Raw genomic sequence first — 16,818 nt, 5'->3', positions numbered from 1 at the left:
GTCTGGCGCATGGGCAGTTGGAAGGAGGAACCCCCTGACAGTCCCAGGATCCTGAACAGCGCCAGGAGAAGAGACCAGTGCGCAGAAGCAGGGGCCTCTGCGCAGGGAGAAGAAAGGCCCAGGAGGAGAGCCAGGCGAAAGGCTTGCGCAGGGAGCCAGTGAAGACAGCTTCCTGCTGAATCCACCCTCTGTGAGACCCAGAGGGCAGAAGAGAGTTCTCCCAGTGGCTGGGGAGCGCCACCAGGAGCAAAAAGAGGCCAAGATCGGACCCCTGGGGGCTGAGAAATATCCCCCAGAAAGTAGCCGACCTTTGACCTCTGGAAGGACCGACGATGAAGCGCATGGGGCTCCGCTGCTGGTCCATAATGTGCCCCCAGGGTGGGTTAGGTCCCGGCGGCTGCCCTCAACAAGAAGAGAAAGCCGGGGAGTGCCATTGCACTCCCCGTGAACTGATCCCCAAAGCGAGGGTGCCAGGAGCCCACCCTGGCCCCCTGAAGCCAAGGGACGAGGGAGAGCGCTGTCGCGCGTCTCCCTCGAGGGAGAAGATAAAGCCGGGGAGGGCCGTCGCGCTCCCCATGAAGATGACCCCAGGCGGGGTGCCAGGAGCCCACCCTGGCCCCCACAGACTGTGGATGGAGGGGGGCGCGCCGTCGCGCAAACCCCCCTCGCGGGAGAAGCTACAGCCGGGGAGCGCAAAGACCTCAGCAGAGGGCGGGGCCCAGGATCCCAACTCCAGGCCCCGGTATGCCCAATGCCGTGGGGGTGACCCAGGGGCCCGGGACCCCATTCCCGGGCCCCGAAAAGAGCAAGTCCAAGCCAGGGGACATTGTTGCGCCCCCGTGAAGGTCGGCTAGGGGCACGGGACCCAATCCCCAGACCCCGAAGAGAAGAAGGAGGCCAGGGGAGTGCCGCCGCACTCCCCCGAGGTCCGGAAGGACCCGCCAGAAGCTCCGTGTCTGCCCGCAAGAGCGGGCAGACCAGAAGAGATGTGCTAGCTCCCGCGACAGCACGCGAGGTGCTGGCCGGGCGAGGAGATGGCAGGGGCAGCCGGGGGTGGGCTCCCCGGGCTGCCCTCCAACGCGGAGGCATGTGGGGGTTCCAGGTGGGACCAGGATCCCGAAAACAAAAGGAGGAGCCAGGGGCCTGGGTGGGACCTGTCCCCCGAGCAATCAGCAGAGCGGCCGGGGGTGGGTTCCCCGAACCTCGTACACTCACCTGGGTGTCCGGGTGGGACCGGGCCTCCCATCGAGGAAGGAATGAGGTGCGGAGCACCAGCAAGAACGCATCTCGGCTCTTCCTGGAGCAGTGGGGGAGCCGCTACTAGAATATGCAAGAGTCCCCATAATGCCTTGCAGGCCAGGACCGGCCTGCCAGGGCAAACAGCGTTTCTTCTACTTTGGGTGGCCCCAGGAGGACGGGGTCACTACCACACGTGTGCAAAGGTGTCGGGGGAGCTGCTGGAGAAGTGCAGTCTCCCCAGCAGCATGAAGAGAAGTCCCTCCCTAAGTCTCATGGGGACTGAGAAGAATAACCTCTCAAGGGCTCAGCAAGGAGTTGTCTGCATTCCCATGGCTGGAACTTTTGTTCTTCAGCTGGTGGTGCTTTAGGGACTGCCTCAAGGAGTGAACTCCTTAGTTGGGGATGTCTGGAGAAGGGCATTTCCTGGAGATGAAAAGGCATAAGTGCACCCGTAGTGCATTTACTAATGTTATTTCTTTCAGAGAGACTAAAAGTCACATGTGTAATGTGGAGTACCTGTGTAAGGTGATGTCATAAACCAAATAGGGTTATGTTGCTTGATATTTCTGCTAGGGTGTCAGGGCTGTATATGCTTAATCCTGTGAGTTCATCTGTGATGCCTTTAGGGGCTGTAATTGCAACGCATTCCACTAACCAACAATTGTGATGAGTACTGACATTCTAAAGTGATGCTAAAACATGTATTCTTGCTGCTGCTCTTAGGTGAAGAACAATCCAGACTGTTATCCCCTAAGATGTAGAGGTGTATCCTGTATGGTCAGTGGGAAATGCTCAGTCAGGATTATGTGTCACCAGGGCAGGGTTACCTATTTTAAATGCTTGTTGAGGTAAAAGGGGAGGGTGGGGGGGTCGCCACTGGGATGGTGCCAGTGCGCAGGGCCCTCGCTCCAGGTTATGTTCAATTACCTGCATTTGGGGGCAAGATGATGTGCATACATGGTGGTACTAGACCCCAACCCCTGCGGGAGGGGTGGAGATGTTATGCAATGTCACAAAGTAATTCCAACAGCTTATGTATATTTGTAAATTGGTGCATAGTATTGAATAGTGTGTGTGTGTTTAATAAATGTTCTTTTATGTTTATAAAGCAAAGAACAGACTGGAAAATCAACTATTGAGTGTTATTGCTGCACACCTGTAATGGTGATTACTAGTCCACTCCACCTTCCTTGAGTAAGCCTCAGACTGCTCTGCAACGCTACCCTCAGAGAGTCAGGCGCTACAAATGGGTGTTTGGTTCCCAGTGAAGGACACATTTAGTCATGTTATTTGTGCAGGCCTCACAGATACTGCCTCGTTTTCCAACAGCACCACAGCAAAAACATTTGCGGAGCAGCCCTATGATGGTTTTTTGTAAATTAGGTCCCTAGTATCTCTTCCTCACAGTCTGTCAAATTAAGGGGCGCTCACAATTCGGAAGCAGCAATTGTAGGTTTGGCCATGCGGCTGAAACCACATGAATATTGAGAAGGCAAAATGTCAGGCTCGTTTTGCAATATGGTTTTTGGCTGCACCAGCTGGAAAAAAAACATATTAGAGCCAGTGGCAAGTCAACTAAAGCTCAAAGCAAGGTGGACTTCGAGGGGGACTTCAGCCTCTTGGCTCCCTTGGGTTCCCAGACTTTCTGGAACCCTCTATAAAGAAGCCCGCTTTCTTCTATGTTCCCACACTCCCAGTATCTTTTTAGATACTTTGTTGGTGACATGTTTAGAATGTTCTCCATATAAGTGTTACTGTGTTGGTTAATGTATCTCAGCATAGTCCTATGGGTGGTGCTTGTTTGTAATTTTGGGTTTGGAATGGAATTGTAAAGCCCTGATCTAGAGTTTTATGGATGTGGGACATCCGCCAAAAAGTGCCAGGTGGTTTCCGCTCTATTTAGAGTGCATAGATGTCACATGCCATTTTTTGACAGGTGCCCCACTTCCCTCAACATTCAAATCAGGCCATTGCTCTAGTATAAATGCAGTTGTGTTTTTTGTCTGGCAGTGTAATTTGCTAAAGTGATAAACTCGGAAGTTTTGTGAAATTTTCTGAAATTATAAGAATTCTATTTTTCGTACATATCCTGTGGCTGTACTCTATACAATGTTATTTGTTCAAAGGTTTGTGGTCTGATTTTCTCAGGCAGGATGGAGTCCTCATTGTCACCAAGTCCAAGAAAATTCATCTCAGTCTTCATCTAATATCCCTCTCTCTCCTGTGTCTTTTTATCAGTAACGTTTATCTATGTTTGCCTCAATGTCATCTTGAATTGTTGTCTATACCTTCCAACATGTCTTTATATGTAATTTCTCTCTGCATTTTTACCCTTCTCTGTTTGGCTATTAATTCTATTCCTTAATATGCCAAACATATTAAAAATTGATTTGTGCAGATGCATAAAGCTCATCCAGTAAGCCTTTTTTGGCACACCCCATCAGAAGCAGTGTAGTTAGGAAACAAATTTCAGCTAGGATTGATTTCTCTCTTTTCGGGAGGCAGAACTGATGCCATGCTGCCTCGGTTTCCTTAGTGACGTGTTCTTTGAGAAAGAGGATCGTGTGGGGGAAGGACCCACATGATATCATGATGGCAGTCATCTGGTGGGAGAACTCGTCGAGGTTCATGTCAGACAGGTTTGAACCTGTTATTGTTTGGTGCTATCAGCCAACAAGAGAAATGAAGGGCCTTTGGAGTTTGGTAGATGGGATACATCATAAAGGTGGCAAATGCTCCATCTGCCGTATTAAAAGTGCATTATACCCTCTGGTACTTGTAACAAGGTGGATGGGATATCTGTCTTGTTCTGATGGAGTATCCTTTCTACCAAATTCTAAATAAGGCCCTAAGTCCTCACTCGGTTGAGTGTTAGGTAAGAAGTTGACTTCAAATTCTGGAATAGCGCGGGCAGGTTTGATTCGCTGAATGTCAGAGTTGAGAAGATTCTGAAGTAGCGCTGGGTATTGTCTTTTTGTCTTTTTTTTTGGGTCATCACAGTTCTCATGCCAAGATGCTTCAGGGAATTTTCTCTCTATCAAGGAGCAGACAATACCAGTGTGTGCAACTTGGGGTGAATTCTGTAGGCATCGGCAGCAGGACGTCTGCTGAAGGGAAAGCAATGCCTGCTGTGGCTTGATGTGGCTGCCCCATTTACAGAATGTGGGGCATATTAACAAGGCGGCGCTATAATATTATTGCCGCTTTTGCGGCAGTTTTCTGATAATTTTATTGCTTTATCAGCAAGGTCAGGCTTTCGCGTGAATCCTTGCCTTGGCGCCCACCTTTGCATCTCTAATAAGATGCAAAGTGGGCGTTCCTTCCCAAAATAACTGGAGAAATGTCACTAACCGACATTTCTCCAATTATCAATGGGCACGCTAACAAGCATAGCGATAAGAAAAGCAGCGCTAACCTTTGTTATCGCTACTTTCCTTATGCCTGCTTTTAGTTTGACTTAGCCATGATATCCAATGGAACGTGGATATGATGGTTAAGTATGCCCTGCCCTATCAACAAGATATCGCCAAACCGTGTGCGATTATCGCTGGATTTCCAGTGATAATCGCACATTTGGCAGCTTGCGCCAGGAATTTTATCGCTTTTGAGATAAGCGTAGCTGATAGCATGCTATCTCAGCGACAAAACTTCAGCGATAGCCGGCGATAATTATCGTAGCACTACGTGCTCTTAGAGATAATTATCGCTGGTTGTTGCTGATATGCCCCGTGGTCTCCACAAAAACTGATTGTTCAGAGAGGAGTGAGCAGTCACATATTGCTACAGCTGCCACAGATGGAAAAGGAAAGAACTGTATGGGAGCCCATACTACGGCTAGCTCTGGAGTGCCTCTATGTTAACCTTGAAATAGTGTGCAGCAAGGTATTTATTGGTTACTGTTTGGTCACCACATGGCTATTGTCTGTCCTGCGTACGGCTGGTATCAAGTAAGCCTCTGCCAGCAGTGTATAGCTACTGATGTCAGGGTTCTCTCAAAGCTGGGCCAAGATCAAGGGCATTCTCTCATTCTTCGGGGCCCTTAAATGCATAGGTGAAGAGCACTGTGTGTGATAATGTGAGACTCCCCACAAAAAAAGACAGGAATATGGGGAGTGAGATGGACAGTGTGGTACTCAATAAAAGACTGTTATCTTGAGTGCACTAGGTCACCCATCTATGGTGCTGCAATTCTGTGAGACCTGTTTTAACAGAGCGATTAGCAGATTGGCGTGATGGTCAGTATGATGAGCTTGTTACTGGTGGATTTAGTGATGCTGTCTCTGGAGATCCCAATGGTGACAGTACTTGTGTTGCGCACAACTTGGACCCGATAAACATGGTAGTCCTTCAACTGGTCAAGGACAGCAATTATGCATGCCCCCTAGGCAACCTGTGCACAGGGGCCCTCAGGGAAGTCTGTTCCAGATTGTTCCACTGCACAGGTCCTAAATGCTTTCAAACACTTTACATAGAGGATCTTGTAGAACTTTTGACAGTAATAATATTGATAATAATGCCTATCCAAATCTCAGAGGTGGCCCAGTAGATCCCGGTCACCTTTAAGTTGGACAGCCTACAGCTAAACTCACAAGCCACTGACTTAAGGGGAGTGAAGGAACGTATTTCTCTCCATCTATGGAAGTTCCCCAGGGTGACAATTATGCTGCCCAATATATGAAGTGTCTGGCTGGTGAGTGTTACATTTCTATCCCACCAGCAGATCTGGAAACATTTCAAGACATTACACTTCCTGTCCGAGAGTGCCACCGTGCCTCTCCCACACTATCTCCGCATTTGGCACTTTTTACGTTGATAAAACTGTACAAAAGGCAACGCCTACACATGGAACTGATTAACAGCACATTGCAGAGTGCCTTGAAATTATCCTAGTTCATTGCATTTAGGCCGATGGTGTACGAGGAGGGTACGTTTGTCTTATAGTTGTAGTGCTAGTATGCATCCCCTCAAACTGATATTGATACTAACAAGCATAACACAGGCTTATAGCCAAAGGGGCTGATGTAGGAGTAAGATGTGAGGATCTCATACCTCCGCTTGTTAAGAGATGGGAGTGCGCTTACCATTCTTGAGACTGCCCTTCCAGTCTTGCTCCAGCGTACCTCATAATACTAACCCAAGGGACCAGACTAGTACTAAAGCCAGTCGTCAGGGAATAGGTAGGCCTTCAAAGAGGGGAAAAGGAAAGCGAAACTATCTCCCCCAGCCAATCAAACAAGTGTTCTGTCACATTAGTTTAAAACTAATTTCAGCTCAGTTATAGCCCCTGTCAACACATGCTCCTCTGTCAATAATTAAGAAAATGTGGAAGATGCAGCATTTATTAGAGGTGTTAAATCTAGGTCTAGACCTTCATCCTAGGCAAGTTCTGATGTAGTGATTAGAGCAGTTCTGGAAAATAATCTCAATGGTCTGGGTCTGAAAGAAGAAGATAGGGGCAGGACAGCCCAATGTTGAGGTGCCTATCATGGCAACCCTGACATAGAAAGGCCAAAGAGCATAACTTCTAGGGTACAGTCGGTGGGATAAGATCTATCACAGTTTTGATAGGCTGCCCTTCGCCATCCCCTAGGCTGGAATTCAATTCCAATCTGTTAGAACTGTCAGCCTTAGGGTGGGCTTCCCCCAAACATTTGCCATCCTCCTCCTGTACTGCTACAAGGACTGCTACTCTGCTGCACTGCTGCTCTAAAGAACTGCTGCCCTTCTGTGCTGACCTGCTCCCTGCTGGCCTCTTGCCTGGGGAAAAAGAACTGGACCTGCAACTCCATCTTGAACCCAGGACACCAGAGTGACTCCAAGGGCTAGACTGCTGGCCTCCTGATCTGAGCCTCAGGGACATAAAAGGCTCCCTAACCAGATCTTGGCCCAGCTGCAGCGAGTTCGTGGCCTCCAAATGGTGCCCCTCAGGTGCTGAACACTTAGTGTGGCTCAGTGAGCTTGAATCAAGCTTTTGGGCTCTTCTCAACCGCGAACAGGCCCGCTCTCACTGAGACCGAGCCGCTTGCACTGAGAATCAGAGCGAGCCGCTGCCAGGCCATCTCTTCGCACCGTTGCATTGTCCGCTCGCGGGGGACTGCCAATGCGAAGCTCTGGCCCACCCGCCCACGATACCCGGTCTGCTCTTACTGCCATGCTGACAGCCTCCAACATTGCTCTCGGGGGCGCTAGAGGGCACACGGCAAGATGGCTGTGCAGCTCTGCTGGCTGAACGCACAATCCATACATCATCCTGCATTCCCGGTGCCATCCGAAGCCGACAAAAGGAGGATAATGCAGCCGAAATAAAGTGGAAAGCAGAGGAGCTGCTGTGCGGCGGAATGCTGTCTCGCTCATCGCGCATCGCAATCCCCCTGAGAACAAAATGGCGGCCCCACGGTGAAACCGGGGCTCCCGCGGGCCGGCTGTGCAGCCTGACAGTGTCTGATGAAGGTAAGACCTGCGCCCCGCTTGACATGATCGGAGCGTGGCGGGGCTCGGAATGAGAGCAGGAGCCAGGGCTCGGCAGAGTGAGTGGTGCACGGCTGGTTTGTGTGCCCTCTCCCTGGTGGACTATCGATTGAAGGCCACACGGCCTCCCGGTGAGTACTGGGAGCCCCGAGTGCCGGACGAGCGGTCCAGGCCATACTACGGCCCCCGGCTGAATCTTACACTTAAGCTACCATCGCTATATGAGGCCCGTACTGCGCAGCTGACAAGGCGCGGGGGGGACGTGATTGATAGTGCTGATGGTGCCCTCGCTTGTGGCCTTGTTTCTGGGCCTACCTGTAGCAGTTGTGCCGGTGGGACCGCTACTGCCTCTTGATCCCATGCATGGCAGTGGAAGACAACAACATCCTTATTGAGGGTCGCCGCACATCTATAACGTGCAGGCGGTGCGGGAGGGCACAGACAAACTGAATATTAGAGTGCTTGGGTGAGAGTGAGCCTCGCAGAACTGCAGACTCTATACCATCGCCATGGCCCTGCTCAAAAAGACGGAAACGCCACCAGCAGCGTTGCTGCCGGGCCTGATACGTGATCTGGACTGCAATGCCCACCCCCTCCAGCTGAATATCCAAATCTGAAGCTGTGCAGGTCGGCAAACACCATTCTCGGATCGTGCGTAGTGAATGGATGTTAGCTGATGCGCGCCTCGCGATGGTGTGACCGTTGACTGCTGTGGGGGTGCCCAATACCTATTATGGAACATTAATCACCACCGGCCACCAGCCTGCTCAGCACTACGGTGGTACGCAAATGGGCAGACATGGGAAAAACGGACAGAAGGCAGACTCTGCTCAATTTTTTTTTCCAACCCATTCAACCTGCGATTTATTTTCCCTAATTTAATCCTTCCACCCAATCATTGAGTGGGATCCAAATTTTGAGTCCTATAGCTCTCCCCTTCCTTCCCTTTTGTGCATATAGTGCTTTTTCCAAATTAAAAATATGTAAAAGGCGAGCTTTCCATTGCCCCAAGGATGGAGGCAGAGGATCTAGCCAAGCTGAGGCAACACATAGTCTAAGCACAGACATAGCAATAAACAAAAACTCCTTACATGAATCTTCTGGTATATTTACACCTAATAGCATAAGCTGGGGAGTCAGCTGGACTTCTCTTTTTAAAACATGCTGCAAAAATCCTGAGACCTCACCTCTTAATATATCTAAATTAGGGCACATAGAGAAAATGTGAACCAAATCCGCACCTTGCACTTTGCACTTAAAGCAATGAGTACCCTCAGTGCCGCCCCATTTGATAATTTTTGCCGGTGTGATATAAAGATCATAAAGAGTTTTGAAGTGTTGGGCCCGTAAGCTCGCTGTGCATAACACTGCATTTGCCATTTCTATTGATTTAGTACAGCACGGCACTGCGACACCCAGCCTATCCTGCCATTTTGTAGAGTGCTTTTCAATGTCATCCTCAACCCCCTCAAGAAGTATGCTATACACCGATGAAATTGACAGGGGACATATACCCGTAAAAACTTCCAGCAATGGGATCACTGAAAAACTTGATGTCCCACCAGTTTCCTTAAGGAGGAAATTCCTTATCTGTAGAAACTTTAAAAAGTCCCTACGATTAATGTTAAATCTGGCCATATTTATATCAAAGGAAGCCATATATTCCCCAGCTATTAGATCCCCTATCCTAAAAACACCTGCTCTCCCCCACCTCTGTAAGTATTCATCTGCCAAAGTTACCGGTATCTGATTATTATTCAATAATGGAGTATACCTGCTAAACCTGCCAAGTCCTATTTTCTTTCTAATCCAGGCCCAATTTCGATAGGCTGCAATAAGGGTCTTAAAACGAGTCTTTTTAAAATAATTAGGCTCATATATTTTTAGCAAACAGCCATTGGTACATGGACCTATCAAATTCTCGAATATAGAGGGCACATAATTAGAGTTAGTAGCCCTATTTTCCATAATACCAAACAGCGGCCGATAAAATTTTAGAGATACTGCTAGGTAATACAACCTGAGATTAGGTAGGCCAAGGCCGCCCCTTTCCCTAGGAAGAGTTAGAAAAATATTTGATCGGCGTGTCAGTTTATAAGACCATATAAATCTGGCTATTTTCCTTTCAATCTGCCCAAACCAAGCATTATGTATTTCCAAAGGTATTGTACGGAAAATGTATAACAGTTTGGGCAGGATCACCATTTTGATCAGGTTGCATCTGCCAATTATAGATAACTTTAGATTGTCCCAATGGCCCATATCACTCTTAATTTGGCCTATTATAGGTGTAAGATTTGCCTCCACAACATCCTCAATCTTAACTCTTACTCGTATGCCCAGATATACAGCCTCTTCCACAATCCTACTATCAACCGAAGACACATGCTTATTGACCAATATCTGAGTCTTTTCCGTATTAAGCCGATAACCAGAAAACAACCCAAATTGCTCAGCCAGAGTCTCAACCTCAATCAAAGTATTCCCTAACTCAGGGGTAATAACAGCCACATCATCGGCATATGCCAATAGTTTTGTGTCTCTACCATATAAACTAAAAGGGGAGATATTCACTGAGGTTTCGAGACGCCTGATAAAGGGGTCCATATATAACGCATACAGCAAGGGGGAAGATGTACACCCTTGTCTTGTGCCTCTTGTGATCACAAAGGGCTCTGATAAGCCACCCATAATCTGAACCTGTGCTGTAGGTTTATAATACAGAGCCTGTATCGCCTTGATGAACCCCACACCTAAATTATTCACTTCCAGACATCTCCAGAGATAGCTCCAAGACACGCGGTCAACCGCTTTTTCGGCATCTAAAAAGGCCACCGCCATGGGTAATCTTAATACATCTGCAGCATCGAATAAAGAAATGAGCCGCCTAATATGATCTTCAGTCCCCCTGCCCTTGATAAATCCATGCTGCCATTCTGATACTAAATGCTGCATAACCTTATTCAGACGTGAAGCAAGGATCTTAGAATATAATTTAGCATCGCTATTTAGTAATGTTATTGGTCTATAAGAACCCATATTCAAAGGATCCTTCCCTTTCTTTAAAAAAATGATAATGTTTGCCGTCCCCCATGAAGCCGGAGGAATACCCCCCCTTTACTACTTTGAACAGAGCCAGAATCTCTTGAGCAATCTAGTTAAAGAAGGTTTTATAAAACTCCAGCGGTATAGCATCCGTACCTGTGGCTATGGCCGACGGGAGATCATACAATGCCTTCTGAAGCTCTTCCTGAGATATTTCAGCACCCAAAAAAAGGGCCTCCTCTTGTGATAGCTTCACCTTAGGTAAAAAATCAGGATCATAAGTAATCTCCTTTTCGACAGGTGGAGCTGCAGTGTAAAGTACCCCGTAATATTCTTTAAAGGCTTCTCTAATCTCACCATCATCAGACAGTAAGTCCCCCTGTATATTCTTAATTTGTTTAATATAGCCAGCCGAAATCTGTTGTCTGGACCTAACTGCCAGCAGTCGACCTACTGCCTCGCTATATTCATAGCACTGTTGCTTTTTAACAAGATACTTGCCAGCCAGTTTGCCTACATAAAAATCATTTAGGGCAGCTTTGGTCACCATAATTGAATCTGAAATTATAGATAGGTCGCTGCCAATATTCACCCCGGAGATTAATTCAGTCTCCAATCAAGCTAATTTCTGATTGTAGTATTTAATTTGATCAGTACTTTTCTTTTGTTTATTAATACTAAACCTCAAGGTCTCCCCTCTCAGTGAGGCTTTAAACTCATCCCATACCATTCCTGGGGATGCACTGTCTTTATTTTAAATCTAAAAAATGTGCGTATCCAACCGCTCATATGGTCTACATACTCTTGGTCAAGAAGAAACACCCTCTCAAACGTCCATTTTTTTCGTGGCCTTACTACCCCAACTGAAGAAAATTCATATAATACCGGATTGTGGTCAGACATTACCCTAGGAAATATTTCAATTCTAGCTTCCTTTAGAAGGGACGGTGAGACCAAAAAATAATCCAGCCTGGCCAGTTTTTGATGGGGAGCTGAGTAATAGGTAAACCCCTGGTCAGTGCCCCTCAGATTAGGCCATGCATCAACCAGGCCTACATCTCTTAATAAATCTTTTAATGCCTTACACAATTGCGGCTTACGGTTTGTACTTGCTACCCTATCCGCCCCCCTGGACCCATTCACATTTAGATCCCCACACACCAAATAGGAAGAGGTCCAACAGGGGAGCTCAGTAGATAAATAGGCCACAATTGAAGCATCATCTAAAACAGGGGCATATACTGAACATAGAGTGAATATCCCAGTCCCATGCTTAATTTCCATGATTATCCACCTTCCAAGCTTATCAACAATCTTTTTCTCACAGGTAATACTTCCACCTCTACACAGCACTGCAACTACCTTGGTCCTGCAATCCTGGGTCGTATGTGCAATTAGTTTAAGCCCTATGGTATCAAGTATTTTAAAATCTTTGCAGGCTATATGCGTCTCTTGCAGACAGACCAAGTCCGCTCGTAGAAATTTGAGGTCTTCTTGCACCCTTCTTCTTTTACTTCCATCATTGAGACCCCAAATATTTATGGTCGCTATGCGAATGCTAGCCATTATTCTTTACCAGTATCCCTTCAAGAAGACCCAGTACCTTTATAAAGAGCTTTCGGACATCACAACATATATTACTTATCAGTTTTCCAAAAGAGCCCTGAATACAGATTCTGACCATTTTGACATTCTTATAAATCAGATATAAATAAAAAACAATTAAATTTAAAGACATGGCTTCCTTCAACTAGAGTCTGTTCTCATCTCTGATACAAAAAAGATCATCACTCACCCCCCACCCCTCCCACCCCTCCAAACCGCTCCCTCCCCGAACCCCTTCCCCCCTCTCCATCCCTACTCCCAGGAACCCCACCCACCCTTCCCCTCCCTCCACCCATTACACACGGCAAAAGGACCATAGGTCCCTGGTGATGAGGAGCTGGGAGACCCCCTGGGACTTACCCTCCCTTAAACACCGAAAAAAAAGAAAGACAATCATAATATATTATTGTGATCAGCTAAGGTAAAAAATGGGACTAAACTCAAGACCAGCACAAAGACAGTAAACTCAGAAATTATTGCATCACTCAGGGGAGATGTATCACTTCCTAATTAGCCTCCTGAATTGAGTGCAGGAATTCTTTTGCCTGAATCTCGGATACGAAAAATTTCATCTGCCCCTGATGCAGTACTTTTAACTTAGCTGGGTTGAGTAGAAACACTTGTGCCCTTTTTGCATAGAAAAGAGGCATCAGCGAGCATAGCTGCCACCTTCGCTCAACCGTAGCCTGGCAAAAATCTGGTCTTACGAAAAATTTGCAACCCTTCCCAATTCTTTTCCTGTTGGCCTGGCCAAATCAAATACAGCTTCTCGGGCTAAAAAATTATTAAGTGAAATCAAGATAGCACGAGGTTGCACATTGGCCTGTTCTGAATGCTGGTGCTGCCTAAAAGGAAAACGGTGGGCTCGCTGTATTTCAACCTTCCACTCCCAGTGTTTTAGTTCAGGAAATGCCTCTGTAAATAGTTCAATGACGAACTGACTGGTGTCCGCGCCTTCTGAGCCTTCTGGTATGCCAAGAATTCGGAGGTTGTTCCTTCTCATTCGGTTTTCTAAATCAGAAAGTTTCCAGGCTATGTCGTCCTTCTGCCCTCTGATTGTTTCTGTAATACCCTTTTGCACAGCTAAGTCATCTTCAAGCTTAGAGATGCTCTCCTCAGCCTCTCCGGTCTTAGCTGCTATATCTGAGCAGGCCTTAGCTACCCTTCTGATGGAATTTTGCAGCTTGCGGCAGGCCCCTTGGGTACGAGAGCTTTCCGCCCTGGTTTCTGCCCGATGGACCATAATAATCTGGTAGATATCATCCAGAGTGACCTCTTTGGGGATATCCTGACTTGAGCTCGCAATTGCTGCGGTGTCACTATTCTCAACCGGTAAATTATTACCGATTTGGGCCGTAAAAGAATAATCCCATGCCATTGTACCTACGGGATCCTGTACCTTACTTCGTAAAGGTTCATCAGGGTTCCACTGATTTTTAGTTTTCCGCACAGTTCCTGTCCTAGGACTTATCTTCCAGGTTACCCCCCTCATCAGGCCAGTCTGCATTATCGCTGTCTTCGTAAACCCAGTCTTTGCTCAAGCTTCCTTCTTCAGACGAGGAGGATGGATCAGACATGGAATAAAACTTATCGCCCAGGTCATATTCTTTACCAGGTTCTAAAATGCTCTCAGCTTGATGAGCCCCTTGCAGATTACCTTCATTAATACCAGTCTCACTGCAAGGGTTAGTGTTACCATCGTTTTTCCCATCCCCCTGTCTGTCCATCGAGGGGACTGCGATTCCCATAATGCACCTACCAGGTGCGTTGGCTTCCTCATTAGCCTCGCTGACTTCACTTTCTTTTCCTGGAGTTGTTAACACACCGGTAGTGCCAAGATTTTTATCGGTGCACACAAAAGCAGTCAGTTACCCAGTTCCATTCTTCAACAACGCGTCACCACTCGCACAATTTGAAGCAGGTAAGAGACTCCTACCTGAACTGGGAACAGCCATTACGGTATCCGGCCCCCCGATGTAAGAGACAGATACATTTTCCTTTCTGTCAGGCTCGGCCTCTCCAGACTGCATATTCCCCGTTTTCCTGTTTTTTAATGTCTGTGCTTTAAAAAGGGAATGAACCGTCTGCTTCCCTCGATTCAGCGTTGTTTCAGGCATCGAGCCGCTCCGCCCACCGTCCGCTGGTGACACATCTTTGCCATCCCTTGCGGGACCGCTAATGCCTCCCAGGGGTCGGCGAGTCCTGGCATTCCTTGGCGCTGTCTTCGGCGCCATTCTTGAACTGATACGGGAGGGATGCTCAAAAAGCACGCAACACTAAAAAGACCTGCCCGTGTCACACGATATGACCGCTGAAAGTCCTTCTGAAAACCGCATCTCGAAAAAAAGAGGATAACCTACAACAAGCGACCTCCAAAACTCTCAATATGAAAAAGCTGCTTGCCATAATTCATGCTAAGAACGAGGACCTGGAGGCTCGGTCCTGGCGCAACAATCTGCGCATCGCTGGCCTGCCAGAATTGACCAACACGGGCAGGATGGAAGCCTGAGTTGAGACAATGCTGCGGGATATATTTGGGACGGAGCGTCTCTCCTAGGTGCTGGTGGTCAAAAGAACTCATCGATCTGTGGCGGCTCGACCACCCCCCACGGGTGCCCCGCCAGGACCAATCATCGCCCGTTTGTTGAACTATAGGGACCGTGACTCAATTCTCCAAATGGCTAGGGAAAAAGGTTCAATAAAATTATCAGGGAAAGAACCTGGCCTTCTACCCGGACTTCACCGATGCGGTCCAAGCGGCAAGAAAGGAATATCAAGTTGTTAAGAAACTACTGATTGCGGAGAGTGTTCCATATGTCATGCTCTACCCGGTCCGTCTGCTCATTGGTGCAGAGGGGAAGTCTGAGATCTTCCCCAATCCCAAAGCAGCCATGGAATATGCTAAAATTTAAACGTAAAGGCTGCAACGCATCTGGCTCCCCGGAGGAAGACGACTAATCGCTGTTCCAGTATGCATAAGGTTGGTATAGCAGGCTGCTAACATACTGTGAGATGCTGTTTCATACTCTTTGATATCTGAATCTCTCTGTGCATAATCTTAAAGAAGACACGTTCAGATGTCACATAGTTCCCTAATGGCTGTTTGTTAACCAAACTGTAGTACCCGTCTAGTAGAATGTTAATATCAGCAGGTATGCTTATTTCTACTTTCCTCTGTTTAGACAATGACAGGGTGAGGGATTAATCTATATGTCTTTACGCTACCTCCCTTCTCATTTGGGAAGCTGAAAGTGCTCTAGTATGTCCCCATGGGTGTACCCCGCACCAAATGACCACTGTACTTTGCATTTGGGGGTTGTTGTTGTGTTCAAGTGATGGCTTTGGCATGTGGAGGGTGCTGAAGTGGGTGGGGGGAGGGTATGGGAGGGGGGTAATGTGAGATTGCTCTACGTGGCTATGTGGAGTCCAGTGACACAAATGCTTATCTCGTTCCATGGTAAAGATGCATGAAGTAGACTGTATAAAAGGATAACATGACAGTGCTAGATAATGAGCATATCTCATGCACGACATGGAACGTTCGTGGGTTGAACTCTCCCAAAAAAATACAGCAAGTACTGGCCTATCTGGACAGGCATGATGTCAAGATTGCTCATCTGCAGGAGACGCATCTGACGAGGCAGTCTGAAACTAGAGTGGGTATGCAGTTAGCAGGGTATCGACTTGCGTCCTCATACTTATTCTGTGCAAGAGGGATGATCACCCTTGTTAAAAAAAAATGTCCAGTTCACCTTCATTAAATCTTGCACGACTGATGGCAGACGGTATGCTATAATACACGGTAAGCTTGCTGGATCACTACTAACCATAGCGAATGTGTACGGACCCAACTTTGACGAGCCGGATTTTTATGAGGGCATAATTAACGTACTGTGTGAATGGCCTGCAGCCAAAATAAATGGGGTGGGGACCTAAACAGGCACCTAGACCCCAGCAAAGACAAATCCAGCAGGCAAGGTGGCCAGTCACCCAGGGTGGTTCGGGCTGTAAACAATGGGATGGCTGAACTGGGACTTGTGGACACATGGAGAATTCGTAACATGGACAGGTTGGAGGGCACACATGCCTCTATCGCTCATGGCAGCTGGTCGAGGTTAGACTTCTGGCTGATGAGGGAGGGCGCCAATGCTTGGGTTTCCACAATCTTCTCACTGCCCAGAACACTGTCCGACCACAACCCTGTTAAGGCCACCCTACGCATTCCGCTATACTTCCCCTGCCAGTTTACATGGCGTTTCAGATCATACTGAGACGATCAGGGACGCCATACGTCAATATTTCAATTTGAATAAAGGGTCGGTGAGCAGTGCTGCAACTATTTGGGAGGCCTTCAAGGCCACTATCAGAGGCATGTGCATCAGCACCACAGCAGGCATACTTAAGGATCTACGGGCCAAATTTCCCGAGTGGAAAATACACTAGCGCAGCTTGAACGTGACT

Source organism: Triturus cristatus, chromosome 4_1 (genome assembly GCF_964204655.1).
Source record: "Triturus cristatus chromosome 4_1, aTriCri1.1, whole genome shotgun sequence".
NCBI classification, from domain to species: domain Eukaryota; kingdom Metazoa; phylum Chordata; class Amphibia; order Caudata; family Salamandridae; genus Triturus; species Triturus cristatus.
The sequence above is the reverse complement of the archived record's forward strand: the minus strand, read 5'-3'. Positions refer to the sequence as shown.